This window comes from Amblyomma maculatum, chromosome 5 (assembly GCF_055883805.1).
Source record: "Amblyomma maculatum isolate TAMU_Amacu chromosome 5, ASM5588380v1, whole genome shotgun sequence".
NCBI classification, from domain to species: Eukaryota; Metazoa; Arthropoda; class Arachnida; order Ixodida; family Ixodidae; genus Amblyomma; species Amblyomma maculatum.
Window position 1 is genome coordinate 57,447,394 of NC_139348.1, and position 14,777 is coordinate 57,462,170.

The 14,777-nt window shown below is 46.2% G+C and overlaps 1 long non-coding RNA gene across 1 annotated transcript; it reads left to right on the forward strand.

Annotated features, from left to right (window-relative positions):
• The first annotated feature begins 7,888 nt into the window (after positions 1–7,888).
• Positions 7,889–14,024, forward strand: LOC146188370 (uncharacterized). Its single transcript, XR_014707193.1, has 4 exons — positions 7,889–8,023; positions 11,105–11,276; positions 11,751–11,831; positions 13,754–14,024. It is a non-coding gene; the product is annotated as an uncharacterized LOC146188370 (long non-coding RNA).
• Positions 14,025–14,777: the final 753 nt, after the last annotated feature.

Sequence of the window (14,777 nt, forward strand, 5' to 3'; positions counted from 1 at the left end):
GCACTGTACAGAACACTATGGTAGATATACAGAATTGAAAAAATTGGCAGTGGCTTAGCTTGGTGAAGCCTGGTAATTGCGAAAGCAATAGCTATGGCTACGCCTAGGTTCAGCTGGTGGCGTAGCTGGTTGTGGTGCTTGTGGTTATGCCTATGGTTATGCAGTGAATCACTGGCCACGGCATATGGTTCAACTATTGTTTATTGCGGGGTGCTACCTTGATATTCTATGTATAACTAGTAGCGAGGCAAGGAGTGCCGTGGCTGCAACGATATACTTGGTTGTGGGTGAGGTTGAGGCAGAATGTTCAACTGCCGCTTCGGCACCGGCTGCAACGGCATTCTTTAAGCCAGCAGAAATGAAAGCATCCCTGGAGACTGTGTTGGCTCCACCTGCCGCTAGGCCCCCTCCTATAGTATCCAACGCTTCACCCCCGGTGGTAGCTGCGGCTGCAGCCCCATAATTCTTAGCTTTAGGAGCATGTGGCAGAACAGCAGCTCCGCGGTTGGTAGCTACCGTCTCACAAGCTGACGGTGCGAGTTGGGGCCCCTGTGTTTGCCGCTGTTTGGGAAGATGTCACTTAGGCTGTAGCGATTCCTCCCTGAGGGAGCGGGAGTTAGGCCACGGCTGGTAGCTACCGCCTCACGAGCCGACGGCGCGATTTGGGGCACCTGTTTTTGCGGCAGATGGGATGACGTCATTCCGGCTGTAGCGCTCCCTCACGGAGGGAGCGGGAGTTAGGCCGCGGTTGGTAGCTACCGCCTCGCGAGTTGACGGTGCGAGTTGGGGCCCCTGTTTTTGCGCAGATGTGCTTGCCGGTGCACCAAAGTCACGCTAAAGGTCCATGGTAGCTACCGCCTCGCTACGCGAAGGACTGAAAACAAAGTAGTATTGCTTTCGCAATAAAACATGATTCCTGCGAGAGGGGAAAAAATTGAAGGAGGGGGGGGGGTTCTAATAAAGGACAATAGGCATCTCAAGTCTGGTCCCCCGTACAACTTAGGAGCGCGCGTGCCAGCGCTGCAGAAACTGCGCCTCGCCGTCCGTTTCCAAGTCCAGACAGAATCAGTAGAGGGAATTTATTCCCTTCCACACACATAGGTACTTGCATATAGACACACATGCACTGCAGTACATACAAGGGAGGACAACGAAAGATGCAATACTAGTAACAATCACTTATTAATAATTACTCCGTGTTCATCAATACCTACAGAACACAAGCTCAAAAGGAATTACGATGAGAAACTTAATGACAGATTATTAAAACTTCTATGGCAATATACTTCCTCAAGATTCGAGGTACGTAACAAAGGGGGGGGGGGGGTTAGTATGGCAAAGCTGGCATGAGAAGTCTACCGTCCCGAACGACGAAAAAACGCGTGCCAGCACTGCAGAAACCACGTCTCTCAATCTCTGTCCAGCTGATCAGAGAGATACTTCAACAATAGAAGACGCAGTCGCTGCAGCGCTCGGTATATGGCCCTGGCTGGTTGTCTACGGACTTCAGCATTTGGCGAAAGAGCCAAATCGCAGTGCGCGGCTTATACTGGCGTTCAACTGCGCTTCAGACAATTTGGAATATGTGTCAAAAACAGCACGAAAGGCGCCAAAGCTGCGGCCACCGCTTTAGAAAAGCGACAGATCGTCAGCGTAAGCTGATACCACGATCGTTTCCTGCCCCGTCACTGGAAAGCCTTGGACGTCCCGATCACAGGCAACTCTCCTCAATAGCGGATCCGATGACAGGACAACAAGTGCAGCCGACAAGGGACAAGCTTGGTGAACTCCCCTTGTTACGGCGAAAGGAGGGTCTAGTGAGCCGTTCAGAACAAGTACACTACTTAAGTTGCTGTACAAAACTCGTATACAGTCGATAAATACCGGAAGCAGACCGAAGCAGCGGAGGACAGCAAACACGTAGCCGTGCTCGATTCTGTCACATGCCTTCGACTGATCTAAGGAGAGAAAGACCCCGTCTACTGCCTTCTCTTTTGCATAAGCGAACAAATCTCGTGTCAGCGAGAGTGACGCAAAGACGGAATGACCCGGAACTGCACATGATTGATACTCGCTGACAAGAAATGGTAGGACGGGGGGCAGGCGTTTAACCAAAAGGGAGACGAGCAACTTGTAATCTGTGTTAAGCAGCGTAATCGGGCGCCTCGCCTCCGGTTCCGATAACGTCGCATCATGCTTCAGCACTAGCACGATCCGGCTTGAAGAAAATGATGCTGGCTTTTTATATTTACAAGGCGCGTCAGATACCTTCTAATGACATCAAAGAAAGTGCAACAGAACCCCGTAACCAATCCATCTAGTCCGGGTGCCGAAGCTTGGTGCATATGCTTCGCAACACGCTCACAATTTCCTCACCCGTTGCTGGGGCGCATAGCATCTCAATCATGTCATCCGGTGGGTGGGGTAATGTTGCGCAGAAGTCGGCAGTCGCTCTCTCAAAAACCTTCGCGCTCGCAGAGGCCTTCCGACCCGAAGATCGCTTTGAACTAGCCTCGAAAAACGCGTTCGATATCTGCAGGCTCCATGAACGTTGTGCCGTCTTGCATGCGCACTTCCTCGATGCGGGTCTGTCATTTTGGTGCCGACAGCTGCGCGCGTACATTAAGTCGTTCGTATCGTAAGCATGTAGACGCAGGTCCACAGCGATGCGCGAGGCTCGCGATCCCTCTTCTAGAATCTTATAATACCGCATGCGAAGACCTTCCAGATACTCACGCATCGCGGACGTCAACTCGTCAGCGTTTGCAACGATTCTCATGCGGCGCGGCACGTCGTTCATTGCTGCAGTGTTGCGCTCCCGCCTTTGCTTATCTGTGCGGACCAAAATATCGCGCCATTCAAGCTTCAATGGATCCCACACCTCAGGACTGAAATCTACAATCTTACCAACTGAGCTGATCAATTCTCGGCGGATGTCGCGGACACTGACGAGATCGTTGAGGACGGAAACATCCATACGCCAAGGTCCAGACGAGTCCGGACGGCACGACGGTAGGTGGTCGCTGAGGTGCCTGACACTGACAGGTGGAGTAACCAGCAAGTAACCAGCAGGTACACGCGGTCAGTGCAACTCCCGCTCCAGCCTCGTGCCCTTGTGGCCACGAAAGCGTCACCGTGCAGAGCTACCCACGCGATGGATAGCTGGAGCTGTTTGACAAGCTTCCCCAACCCCTTTGCATTATAGCAGGACGCACCCTGCCTTAGTCCGCGAACGTCGCGTGTTGAGTCTAGTACGCAATTAAAATCACCTAGGAGCACGAGCGGCATAGGCTCCAAAACCTGCGACGCGACTGAACGGAAGAACTCATTCGTTGAAGCGCGCGTAGCTGGAGCCTACACATTCACGAACCTGACATTCCGCCCGTTAAGAAAAATGTCTGCGACGAGGACGCGGCCATCAACACCACAATGGTGCAATGCGTTCGTGCCCGACATGACGGCGTGAGAAAAATCACTCCAACGCAGGAAGACCGCGAGTTCGTCAACGTAAAGAAAGCGTCCACATTGAAACGCGAACGAAAAGAATGAATGAATGAATGAAAAACTTTATTTACACAAAGGGAATTCTCCCGGCGTTGGTGGGGCCCTCAGTCCAGGGCCCCAGTGGCCTTTGCCGTCTTGCGCACTCTGTCAATCAGCTTGAGCTGGTCGTCAGGCATCGAGCAGGACAGCGCAGCCTCGCACTGCTCCGGTGTTGGTGTGGTGTTTATTGGTGCTACCTGTGTTTCTTGTCAGGCCCATGTAACATGGTAGAGAGTAGCGGGTTCTCCGCATCAGTTCACTTCAGTCGTGTCCGACTTCGTGACCCTATGGACCATGTCACGCCACGCTTTCCGGTCTCTCACTATCTTCCTAACATCACATAACTTCATCTGCAGTGCCTCGAGGATGCCATCTAACCATTGCGTTCGCTGCCTACCCCTTCTCCGGTGACCCTCAACCTTTCCCAACATCAAATCTTTCTCCAGCGACTCCTCTCTTCTCATCAAATGACCAAAGTAGCTGAGCTTTAACTATAGAATTTGACCCTCCAATGAGCAGTCAGGGTTTATGGTCGACAATATCGACTGATTTGATCTTCTGGCAGTCCAATGAACTCTCAAGAGTCTTCGCCAGCACCACAATTCAAACGCGTCAATTCTTCGGCGGTCAGCCCTTTTCAAAGTCCAACTCTCGCATTCATACATCACAACTGGAAAGAGTATAGCACGAGTTATACGGATCATGGTTGTCAGACTAATGTCTCTGCTCTTTACTGTTGTTGATACGTTTTCCAGCAATCTTCACTCCAGCTGAAGACTCGTCCAGACCGGCCTTCCTCCTGATGCACTCTGCATATAGGTTAAATAGGCAGGGCGACAGTATGCAGCCTTGCCTCACTCCTTACTCGATCGGAAACCAATCAGAAAGACCATGCCCAGTTCTGACTGTGGCCTCTTGCCCTTCATACAGGTTCCTGAGGAGACAGATGAGGTGAATTGGAACTCCCATCTCTTGGAAAGCTTGCCACAATCTGCTGTGATCTGCGCAGTCAAACGCTTTAATAATCAATAAAGCAGAAGTAGATGCGTTTCTGGAACTCTCGTGCTTTTTCCATGATCCAGCGAAGGTTAGCAATTTGGTCTCTAGTTCCTCTGCCCTTGCGAAACTCAGCTTGCACGTCCGGAAGCTCCCAATCCACATTCTGCTGCAGCCTACCTTGGAGGATTTTCAACATCACCTTGCTAGCATGCGAAATGAGCGCGATCGTGCGGTAGTTGGAACAATCTTTGGCACTGCCTTTCTTTGGAATGGGGATGTAAACTGACCTCCTCCAATCCTGTGGCCACTGCAGGGTTGTCCAAATCTTCTGACATAATGTATGCAGAATGTCAACAGCGTCATGGTTGAGGTTTTGAAGCAACTCAGCTGGAATGCCATCAATTCCGCTAGCTTTGTTCTTAGCAAGGCTGGATAAGGCCCATTCAACTTCACTCTTCAGGATGCCCGGCTCGAGATCAGTAATCACAGCCATCTTATGTTGAGTTTGCACGTTCGGGTCCTTCTTGTACATTTCTTCTGTGTATTCCTGCCACTTCTTCTTTATCTCTGAAGCTTCAGTGAGGTCCTTGCCTCGTTTGTCCTTTATCACGCCCAGCTTAGCACAGAAGCTTCCTTTGATATCTTCGATTGACTTATACAGAGCTCTTGTGTTCCTTAATTGGCTGTTGTCCTCAACTGCTTGGCACTGTGTGTTCAGGAAGGCATTCTTATCTCTCCTTGCTATTTTCTGAAGATCCGCATTGAGAACCTTGTAACTTTCTCTTTCCCTCATAACTTTTGCCATCCTCCTTTCCTCAGCTATTTGCAAAGCCTCTTCAGATAACCAGGTTGCTTTCTTGCATTTCTTTTGCTTTGGAACTACCTTAGTAGCAACTTGTATTATATCACGAACATCAGTCCACATTTCTTCGGGCTCTCTGTCTTCTAGATCTAATTCTTGAAATCGATTCCTCACTTCCACAGCGTATTCTAGTGGAATTTGATCCAGATCATACCACAAAGGCCTTCTAGTTTTCTGCGTTTTCCACAATCGAAGCTTAATTTTGGCAACAAGAAGCTGATGATCGGTGCCATAATCGGCCCCAGGCCTTGTTTTTACTGCTTGTATAGCACTTCTCCATCTCTGCCGGCAAATAATATAATCGATCTGATTCCTGTACAGACCGTCCGGTGAAGTCCATGTGTACAGGCGCCTCTTGTGCTGTTGAAAATGAGTATTCGCTATAGTCAGGTTTATTTTCTTGACAAAACTCTACTAGCCTCTTCCCAGCTTCATTTGGCGCGCCAAGACCGAACTTGCCTATAATTCCGGATATTTCTTCACTCCCGACCTTAGCATTCCAGTCTCCTATGAGAAAAACGACGTCTGATGATGGGGTGCGGTCTAAAAGGCATTGTATGTCCGAATAAAATCTCTCAACGTCAGCTTCTTCAGCTTTAGTGGTCGGTGCATAGATTTGGATAACTGTTATGTTGAAAGGGTGACCTTGGATCCGAAGTGAAATAATTCGGTCGTTTTTGGGGTTGTACCCTAGCACTGCTTTGCCCATTCTTCTGTTTACTATGAGAGCAACCCCACTCCTTCTCTTGAATTCGTGCCCACAATAAAAGACATAATGGTCGCCAGAGTTATATTCTCCCATTCCGGTCCAATTTTCCGCATAGTGGGCATTAATTTTCATATGTAGTGGGGTGGATTTTATTGAGTAGACTAAGATTGGGGTATGTGTTAGTCTGTAGCTGTCTCCAGGCAACCGAATGCTCTCTATTGAGGTCTTCGTGGGGAGGTGGATAGATCCTCCTTAAGGCTCTTTGATGTTCAAGGATGGCTCCATAGCATCTAGTGACTGCGTCCGGTTCCCCGTCGTTGTGCGCCTCCCGGTTGGCGTATGCTCGGGCATTGGCGTCGGCACGTTGGTTACCTTTGACAGTCTCATGGTCTGGTGTCCACGTTATGAAGCATCTCGAAAAGCTGATTTTTCTTTCCTTGAGTATGCGGATGGCCACAGTGGATATGCGTCCGCTGCTATACCTTCTGCATGCTTCTTGCCAGTCCGTAATTATTTTTGTGGTAGCCTCCTCACCCTGGTGGGTGATAGCGAGAGCGATTGCCGCTTCCTTAGCCTCGAGAATGTTGTTGCTCTTGATCGAGGCGCAGTTGACTTCTTTAAGCTGGTGATCAACCATACTGGCTACCGCTCCGCGTTGTTCTTTGTATGTGGTCGCGTCGACGTACAATGTTTTTATTTTCATTCGAGGCTTCTTTCTGCGCCTCGGATCTTGCCTCTCTTCTGGCCTTGTGTATTTTCGGATGCATGTTTTTCGGAATCGGTTTGACCTTAATGATCTGTCTTATTTCTTTCGGTATGTTGCCCGTGCTGTTTATTTCTCTGCAAGCATCTCTCATGCCCAGTATATTTAGCGTCTTCCTTCCCGTTCGCGTCTGCATGAGTCTTATTTTCTGCGCGAGAAGGTGGGCCTCGATGTGCTCTTGCACTGTGTTGTTTACGCCCAGTTTATTGAATTTTTCGGTCGAGGTGTTGACCGGTAGTCCAAGAGCGCATTTGTAGGCTTTCCTCAGGATTGCATCCAGTTGTTTTTCCTGTTCGAGCGGAATTTGGTAGGGGACGCCATATACAAATCGGCTTACAACGAGGGCCTGTACTAGCCTACACTGTAAAAACAAAAACACCTTTTTGGGCATTTGTCTGATTCAAAACACCCTTACACCCTGAGTCTAGGGTGTTCGTGCCATTGGAAATCACCTCTTGCATGCCAAAGGGGTGCTTTGGTTGGAGAATATGCCTTAGGGTGTTACGGGCAAGCAATATCACCTAACATGCTGGTGGTATATGGCTGCGTAACTTCGTAGCCTTTTATACACAAGCGGCGCTGCTAATATAACCCAACACCTAAATAAAGCACCAAAAGTAATGCTAAAATTAAAATTACACACGAGTGCTTTCTAAAAATGAAACAGAAACTGAAACAAAATTTCACCGCCAGGAGGCCGCCGCTAGCTACCAACGCTCTTTTCAAATTTCACAATATGGCCGTTAGCATTGTGGGGTGCGTTTCGACCACGTTTGGGCGAATGCTGAATGTGCTTCTTCGATTGTGTACCCTCGTGAAATGTGTTGCATTTCCCATGCATATGTGTTACAGAAGTGTGTACGCTTGTGAAGTGCCTTCTACATGTGGTGTTTAACGCAAACGGGCATTTATCGTGTCGGCAAGTGTCCGGGCTTCTTTTTGCTTTGCTCAGGCCGAAGGACTGCTGCACCGCTTTATGTTTGAGATGTTTGAAAAATGAAGGCATGGACGATTTTTTTTTTCTGCGTGACTAAGAGGTATATGCGCCGACTACATTGCACTCGCGCTGAAATCGCACTGGTTGGTTCGGTGCCGGTGATACGAAGGCGGACAGCGTACTTTGCGGCTGACGCAATCGTCTGTAAAGGTAAGCCTATTCTCACGCATATTGCGCTTTGTGGGAACAGTGTCCTACCGGATTGCTGCATTCTGTGTCTTTTTGTGTCGGAACGCTCCAGAATGTGCTCAATTGAAAACGTGAGACACGCGCTTGTTTTCACCTGGCTGCCAAAATGACATCGCACATGTGGTAGATGTCGCGGCGAGTTACGCAGATTTCGCGCAAGAACATCAGTCTCAACTTTATTGAACAGAAATAATGTATGTGCTACGTTTCCTTGCATTTTGTACGCACAGGAGGTTCACGAAACGATTTTCGTTTCTTGATAGTTTGATACTTGCGCTCAGTTCGCAACGACTCGGTTTTGTTCTACCGTTTCCGTTCGTGCGGCAAGGTCATGTTGGCGTACTACCTTAATTCTCCTAGCACTCTCGACTCCCCCCTCCTCCCTCCTCCCTTATCTCTTACACTTTGCGCTCGCTCTCCTGAAACCTCTTTCATGCTTCGTCGTCTTCTTTCACTCGGAGCGCTGCGACCCCCCCCCCCCTTTTTTTTTGTTTACTCAGAGCATAGGCGCGCACCGTCCTGCTGCTCGGGGAGCGTCCTCCCGCAGCCCTTCTGTTTAAACTTTTTGTTCGAGGAGGCTATGTTCGTTCTCGGCGGCCGTACAGCGCGGCACGCCTCTGCGCTCGTGCTCTCGGCATCGAAGTGCGCTGGTCGGCCGGCCCGGTTGCATAATAGTTTATTCCAAACTGCGTAAAGTATAGGAGGTATTCACTGAGGTCGTACTACCAGATGGCGCGAGCATCGTCCCGCCTCGCCCGCCATGTCGGAGGTCGCCGGTGGCATCGGCGCGCTTCTGCTCGAGTTGTTTCAGGTTCGCTGTCAGGTGCCCGCCGTATATTGGAAGTGATCCGCAAAGTTTTATCAAGCTGGTAAATACGTCCACATACACTTTTCTTTGTTGAGCCCTTTATGGGCACGGAGTTTGCAGCGATATTTTGATGCTCCGGGACATAACACGCTGTTCAGTGTTGCACCAGGCATCACCCGTGCAACAGCTCGACAGCAAAAGTGTCCGGTTACCCATTTAGCGAAAAACGACTTGCAGCTCGTCAAACCTGTTGTTGGCTGCCACTGAGGCAGAACACATCGTGAAAAGACAGCGAGCGCATTAAATTCTCCAATTCCAAAGCTGGCACGGCAGCAAAACATACACTTTTAGTGGCGGTAGTCGGCAAACTGGCGAAGCTTCCACAGGCGCTGTTCCAGCAGTAAAGCGAATCAATGCAGTTGCTTAATTTGGGTGACAGAAGGTCGAGAAAAAAAAAGTACTGTCATGTCCTCGCAGGATAAACGGCCCACCCAGAGAGCATGTTTTACAAATTTAGTATCGGCTACGTAGCTCTGCTCGAAATGCACATAACCCATGGAACCTAGGTTCGCAACAACGCGATGTACAGCGATAACGCTTGACAAAATTGTAACTTGTTACTTGCAAGTCGGAGGAGGACAGACACGTCGCAATGTGCTCACCTCTAAAAACGACACGCCGGTCATCGACACCCTCACGCACGTGTGGCTCTTGGCCTCGCTTTCTTGCCAAAAATTAAAACACATTCGTGGCTTAGTACGTTTTAATTTCTTCACCTGTCGCAAAACTTCAGACCGCACATCACGTGGCAGGCACCGATGTCAGGGAATTCAACGCGAAGCAGTGGTCTTGTAGTACACGACACACCTCGACGAAGTTACCGCGGTCGTACGAGCCGGTGTTTTCACGAAGTCAAACATTTTGTCCAGACAGTCGTTTTTCTTGTTCCACGAAGTCCACGGGTGTATCCACTCGCTCGCATGGTTTTCGCTGGCGCACGCAGAAATTCTGTAAAGGCGCGAAAGGCTTACCCCACGGATCAGAACGAGTTGAATATTGCAGCTGGGTGCGGCGCCCACACACACGACCCATGCACGACCACGCGTATGGCGAATTCTGCGCTGGCCGCTAGCGCCCCTAGCGGATGACGTCACGTGAATACCTCATATATGCCGCTATCATCAGCCTATGTTAACTTCCCCGCGTCTGGATTTGCCTTTTTTAATCACAATGGGAGCATTTTTCATTTTACGGGGCCCATATTTTGCGGTTGCATGGAGTGTGAAGTTGCATTTTTATTATGCTGCTTTTGTTATGGCGTTTACCTTCGCTCTCGAAGAATCATTTAGGTACGTATTTTATTTTCAGCAAGACTTCAATTAAGGCACTTGTACACGTGCTAAGTCAGCTGATGTGGTTCAAACCATCCAGTTTTCATTATTTTTGTGGTCACATTTCAACATAACTGTTTGACCGCATTACTTGATTTTTGTAGTGTCTTTAGACTAGAATAAATGGATATTCGATACTGATGCCTCAGCATTCAAGTAGAGGTCGACAGCTTGAATTCCGTGGCCAAATATTGTACCGGATGTTGCTATTACAGAGTTTGATTCTGACCAGATGTTTACTTTTTTTTGTCTTTTGCTTAAATGTACATATGAAGCGGTTATCATAGCCTTAGTCGCATATGTTTACCTTCTTTGCCCATCACAGTGCGCATATTGCAGGCAAATTTGTGACTTACTGTTATTAAAAAATTTGTAATGTATATGTTGAAAGCAGTTTACTGATTTAAAGGGCCCAGAAAACAATTTGACTTTCATATGCTAACGATGCATGTCTGTAGATTGTCTCTACGAATTGAAGCCTACTTTTTAAAGCTGAGTGGGGACCCTTAGTTTAGAGATATATTACATATTTTATTGCCATTCAGCCGTGTGCCAAGTAGAGGGAAGGCGGATCATAATTTTTGCTTAGTTATTTTTTATATTAGACTTTCCTTAATATTGCTTGCAGTTTGGCGATGAGTGGCAAAATACTGATGGTTTTTGCAGTTTTCTAGCCTTAGTAAATATTTGTATTTGCTGTTTGCTAATGCCAGTTTTTTTTTTTTCAGATATGTACAAAGGCATCAATTGCCTTAGCTTTTGTACAATGATTTTTATTATTCAGTTACTTGAAACATTGAGTAAAATGAATTCTTTATGGCTACCATTCACACAAACTTGCAGTTCTTACATGACTTCAACATGCTGATCAAGAAGGACGGCAAAGAGGCAGTTGAAATCGGCCTTAACAAGACACTTGTCTTGGTTTTGAAGGACACCATTCGTGCAAGAAAAAAGGACATTGCCCGGGTGCTCGAAGTATGTTCTGAGGAAATGCGTGAAAGGAGAAAGAAGCGTAAGTATTCAGCTGTTTCATTCTGTTTGCTGCATGTGATATCTAATTGGCAGTTTTTCGCTAAATGCCTACATTTTTGCCATTTTGCATTGCCTTATAGATATACTAAAAACATGGCTGAGCATCAGAAAGAATAATAAGACCATAACTAGCCTGTGAATTTCTTCATGTGTAACAATTTTCGCATTAGCTAAATTTAAATTACCTATTGTTCTTCTCCATTGTAATGGTGCAGCCCTTTCGACTCTGTTCAACTAGTAGCAGAGAATTAGGTGATACCTGATTCAAATCTTCACAAGCTTTGCTAATTTTTGCTGTCAGATGTTTGGCTTTCAGTTTGCGTGCCTCTACATGTTTTCAATTTTGTTTATTCGCATGCCTAAATTAGACAATAAATTATCGCCTCAAAACTCGGCTGTCTCTTTTTACCTGCAAAGAGGTACACCATTGTTGTGTTGCTTATTTCTATTGTAGATGTACAGACAGTATGCATTCTGCAACTCTAGGCAAACATTGGGAACCAGCCGGGAGCTCTGGATGTTGTTTTTATCATTTGTAAGTTTTCTCTTTGTCATTTGAATATTCAGGAAGCCTACTTGAAACTGACATTATTAGCGAATTTTCTTTGTTTCTAAAATGGTTTACAGTCTAACTTGAAATATGTATTAGTGGTTCATAATTCAAATAGAAATACTACACAAGTTTTCATCACAACTGTGAATTCTTTGCTGTGAAAGGGTTATTTGCACTGTAAGTACAATCAAAAGCACTTTTAAGAGACTCTTGCCATCACATGCTTACCACGTCGTATTGCATACAAGAGTCACCTGATGAAGCACTGGTAATGTCAAGATTGGTGCAGTGTGCCATTTGACTAAGCACTCTGCTGCAGTGCACCAGCAGTGCTTTATCAGATGGCTCTTGCAGGCAGCTTGGTGGGGTTTAGCATTTGCTGGAAAGGGGTCTCTCAACCTGCTCATGCATGTTAGTACCTGACATGTTCCTAATGTCTGGAATATATAATCTGAGACTGCTTCAAAAGAAATATTTGCCACATTGTCTTATCCTACAGGCTTCTGAAGGTGGGTAATGCAGTTTAATAGTTGTTTTAAAAAATGCTGTAATTTGCTAGCCAAGCTTGAAATGATGTAATAATTTTAATTTTTCTGGGATTAGGTTTACCACATTGGTTGGGAGAAAATACTGCTGTGTTTCAAGGTTCATGCTGTATAAATATAATGCCTTCAACTACAGATGCTAACATTTCATGCATTAACCATGTGGCACTGTCATAGACATTCTCATTTATAGTAAACATTCTCAATAAATCCAAATTGTTATTTTTGCATTTCAAGTTAGTCAACATATTTTTAGTATTCGAACCCTTAGTATTTCAAAGTGCTCAGACTGCCTGCCGCTATAACGATTACAACGTCTTGAACACTTGAGCTTCCTGCCGCCTCTTGAGGCTCACCACTGATGTTCTGAATGTCTATGCATACAATGTGCTATGCGCGGAAAATGTTTTAACATGCCATGCTTCAGTGCTGACATTTTTTAGAGCTTCTGCTGTTTGGTTGTTTGGTAATGCTCTGCTGTTGCACATGTAATTGTCGCTCAACTCAAAGCTCCAGTGTACACTTTCAATGAATAATGTGTGATGAAGTTTCAGAACTGCCACATAGAGCAGCGAGAACACTTTTTCCTTGTTACTAAACCTTAAATGTAAACACTTCAGGAAGCATTGCGATGACCTAGGGCTTGGCTGGTTCATACTTAGCACAAGAAGACGCGCAAAAGTTCAGAAATGCATTATGTGTTATGTGTTATGTATTACATGCACTTTGGTTTTTTTTTTTGTAGTGCCTCATTACTAAGTATGCTCTTTCCATGTTTTTTTTTTGTTTGGTTCTGCACTATCTACTTGGCCAGTGCAGGGTATGCTGTAGGCCTTGTGTGAAGCCTTCAATTGAGCCAGCTGTTAATATTTTAGTAGTAAACACCGTGCTCCAGTGCTGTTTATTGTTTATTTACATTTTAACTATCATAATAAGCATACCAGTTCATGTGAAATGAAAAGTTCGTGGGGCAGCATTGAAGTTCTCTAACCCAGGTGCTTTTGATGAGTGTAGCCATTTTTGTTTGATAAAATAGGTTGCATAATCTAAAATTACCATGCAACAGCATGCTGCATGAATAAAAATGGGTTAACCTTATGTGCTCTCATTTATGACTTGATCAGACTGCTGGCTTTGTGCCTCCTGAACCAACCATAACAGTATACTCTGCATTCTTAATTGTGAGATAACCACCAGTGGTTTCCGATAGGGCCCTTTTCCAGCACACTGCTGTACACTAAAGGGGCATTGGCGTATTCTAAATATAGAGTAGAAAATATGTTAAATTTGCTTTTTGCCAGGTGCAGTGCATATTTATACAGCTGCTCTGTTATGCACTTCTTTCACAATTTTATCAAGGAACAGGAAGAAAAGCCTGCCACGCCGTGCCTCGGATATACTGGGAGCAGCATCAAAGAAGCTGAAGAGCATTTCCCCTTCATTCAGCAGCGGAAGCTTCTTTGAGTCATCGACTCTACTTAGGGTATTGTTCCAATAATGGGTCGATTTTGGCTGTTCAATCTGACATATGACAAGGGGTCCGACAATTTGTGCTGCTTTATAGAGCATCTCTTTTTGGGCGTCTGCGTGTCGAAGCCAAGATGCGTTGCACGACGCTTTATTTCATCGCTTAAGGCCGAATTTTATGCAAGCGCACGCGTTGACACTGAGAAAGCATAGTATTAATATTCTGTACTGCGATTATTGTTGCATACGACTAAACGTTTTGTTGTTGTTTTTTCAAGAATGTCACCATGCTGTTGTGTTCATTGTTCGGTTCTCTTTTTGAAAAAAAAAAATTGTATACTTTGTTGTCTGCATTTGTTGGAACTGTTTTGCTTCTTTCATTTTTTTAGGTATTTACATACATGCCATGTATGTTTTTGCCCGTCTGCTAGGCTCTCGGTGGAGAGTGGCAGTATTGTTAAATAAATGAGGTTCCATAGCGCGCATCAATGAAGAAACAGAACACAAGTGCCCCCCTGCCCCCCCCCCCCTCCACCAGCACCCGAGCACCCGCTAGCCCGAACCCTGACCCTTCTATGCCGAATAAAAGACTTCCAGTTTCCTTCTGTGTGACATTTTTTTGTAACATGCTCTGTGAATTTGAAAAAACAATCATACTGGCATGAGCCATTCGAGATGTCAAAATAATGGCATGCAGCATCTCTTTACATGCTCATTTGGCATTACAGGTGGTTAAAAGGAATACCATTAAGCTTGATTGCAAATGTGCACATAGGAAAAGCATTAAGGAACGTGTAGTGGCAAAAGTAATTCCTAATTAGGGAATGCAATATATGGACGTTATCCGCACTGATTTTTATAAACGGGTGTAAGGGTGCAATGCCACTGCTTCCACCCTGCAATAGGGTGTAAAGGT